Genomic DNA, 2,977 nt, shown 5'->3' on the forward strand with positions numbered 1-2,977 from the left:
AAGAGTGGAAAGGTTTTCAGATTGAGGCATCAGGGAAAAGTGGTACAACAAGCTTCTCTAAGGAAAAAAATGAAAGAACATTTTTCGGTACTTATGTAGTATCTGGGCTGCCGATTTTTTGATTGTATGCCTTAAGTTAAGGCATACAATCAGATGCGATGCGATGCGATATCGCATCGCATCGCATCGCATCGCATCCGATATCGGATGCGATGACCCGATTTTTCCATAGGAATCAATGTTAAAATGATTCCTATGGAAAAATGGGTCCTTTTCATACCCCTACTATCCAAGTGGGCATGGAGTTGGATATAAACCTGTGGCGAGCGTAGCGAGCCACCGAGCCCGAAGCGTGGCGAGCGAAGCGAGCCCCGCGAGGGGACGGTATTCGTCCCCTCGCGGGGCTCGCTTCGCTCGCCACGCTTCGGGCTCGGTGGCTCGCTACGCTCGCCACAGGTTTATATCCAACTCCATGCCCACTTGGATAGTAGGGGTATGAAAAGGACCCATTTTTCCCATTGAATTCCATGTTAAAATGGACTCAGTCCATTTTAACATTGATTCCTATGGAAAAATCGGGTCATCGCATCGCATCGCATCGCATCGAATCGCATGGTCGCATGCGATGCGATGCGATCTCCCGATCCGACCCGATTTAGAAATCGGCAGCCCAGATACTACATAAGTACCCATTTTTCATCAAATTGCTCATAACATTTGTAAAGACAACTTCAAAATATGTGAGCAGGATTCTATAACAAACGTAGTAGATACAATGAATAAAAAATATTTAAGTACTACTTGTAGAGTATTTAATACAGTGTACAGCCTGTCAAAAAGATGTAAACCATTTTCAGACATGGAAGGTGAGATTGAACTGCAAATTAAAAATGGCTTAGATATGGGAAAAGGATTGCATTCACGTAAAACTGCTGTGAAAATAGTTGATTGTATTGCAAAGGAAAAAATATTTACTAAAATTACTGAAAATAATCAGAAAATATGTTTGATTATTGTCGAAGCTTCAACGATATCTTGCAAACCGGTTATTATACTTTTCTTAAAAGTTGAGGACTCCGTTTCATCTCCAACTATTTTTGTTGAGCTGGTTGAATTGGAAAAATAAGATGCACAGACAATATGTTCTTCAGTTATGGAAAGTTTAAATAAAGTTGGCATTACTAAGAACTAAATTAAATTTTCTATAACCAAGCGCAGGGCACTAATTATAGTCCCAGCTGCTGTTTATAAGGGATACTCAACCCTTAGAATGAACAAACACTTAGACAGATAAGTAAACGGCGCTCATGGACTATAACACAAGTATCAAAAAATATATATATTTTATTTAACCAGAATTAATTCAATTCGCAATACCACCGGCCAGTAGGACAATATCAAAAACTGTGTACACAGAAATTCTTAAATCTCATAAAAACATACGTATAAAAATCTAAAGATTTAGGCTGTAGCATGCATGGTTAGACATATTGGCTAATGAGCCTATTGTAAACACCCAGTTGGGCTTTTTGGTATTAACCAGAGGCTTGTTATTCCTTGGTGAAGCTGTGAGTAATATATACCCAATACACCCAAAGTGGATTACAAAAATACATCCATCTGCCTGCACCCAAACGGAAGCATAAGTATTGTGCAAGCTGGTTTATACAACATTGGTTGAATGATTGGGCAGTTGCAGCTCTACTAATAGTATCAAGCTACCTGGTTCCATCTAACCAAGTTAAATGTGTGACTGACTAACTTGCTTGCCAGCTGAAATAGCACTAACTCTGCATATTTGGGTGACTTTGGGAGTTATGTCCCCAACTATAGGGACTGTTATAATAGCAGCATTGAGTATATTACTCACAGCTTCACCAAGGAATAACACGCCCCTGGTTAATACCAAAAAGCCCAACTGGGTGTCATTAGCCAATATATCTAACCATGTATGCTACAGCCTAAATATTTAGATTTTTTTACCTATGTTTTTATGTTTTAAGAATTTCTGTGTACACAGTTTTTGATATTATTACTAAGAACTACCTACAAAAAAATGTAATAGGATTTTGCTCTGATGGTGCCAGTGTTATGCTCGGGAGAAAATCTGGAGTGAGCACTGGGATAGCAAAAGACTTTCCAAACATCATAATATGGCACTGTTTATACCATCACCTCCAACTTGTTTTAGATGACTCAGTAAAGGAAATAAAGCAAGTAAATCATTTCAAAATATTAATTGATAAGATATATTCTATTTTCCATCAATCCAATAAGAACCAGATTGAATTTACCAAAATATCCGAACAACTTGGAATTGAAATTATAAACATTGATAGAGTTTTGGGACCAAGAGGGGCTGCCTGTAGTTTAAGGTCAGCCCTAGCTGTGTGGCGCGCTTATCCAGCGCTACATCACTATTTTTCTTCAAATCCAAAGTACTTGTGTATGGCTGAAAAATATATATTTTTTAACTGATTTGGCATTGATGATTGATATTTTAAACAAAATTCCTCTGCTTCCAAATGCACTGCAAGCAAGAAATACAGACATCATAAAGGCTGAAAAACTTGTGATCTATTAAACTTAGCATTTGAAATGCTTGAAAAAGAAAAGGGTCCATACGAAAAAAAAATGACCTAATTACTTCAGAAAGCTACAAAAATATAGAATTTGGAGAAAATCATCGATTTGTTGGCCTTCCTCGGAAAACACTTTTACAAGGCATCGTCACTAATTAAAAAAAAAAGATTAATGGATTGTAGACATTTAAAAGCAAGTTGTAGCCATTTTGAGGATAGTAATACATTTACAATTTCTCACTTTTTTGGAGCCAGATTACTGGAATATTGAAGAAGTAATAGTTCCATGGAAAGCAGCTGAAGAACAATTACATGTGTTTAATACATTTTTCAATTACAAAATTGATATTAATGAGTATCGAGATTTTGTGGAAAATGTTTTAAAAAATTCCCAG

General features: G+C 37.0%; 1 pseudogene; it reads left to right on the top strand.

Annotated features, from left to right (window-relative positions):
• Positions 1–775: 775 nt before the first annotated feature.
• LOC146073486 (E3 SUMO-protein ligase KIAA1586-like) lies at positions 776–2,741 on the top strand (annotated as a pseudogene).
• Positions 2,742–2,977: the final 236 nt, after the last annotated feature.

The sequence above is a fragment of the Crinia signifera genome, chromosome 4 (genome assembly GCF_055691185.1).
Source record: "Crinia signifera chromosome 4, ASM5569118v1, whole genome shotgun sequence".
NCBI lineage: Eukaryota > Metazoa > Chordata > Amphibia > Anura > Myobatrachidae > Crinia > Crinia signifera.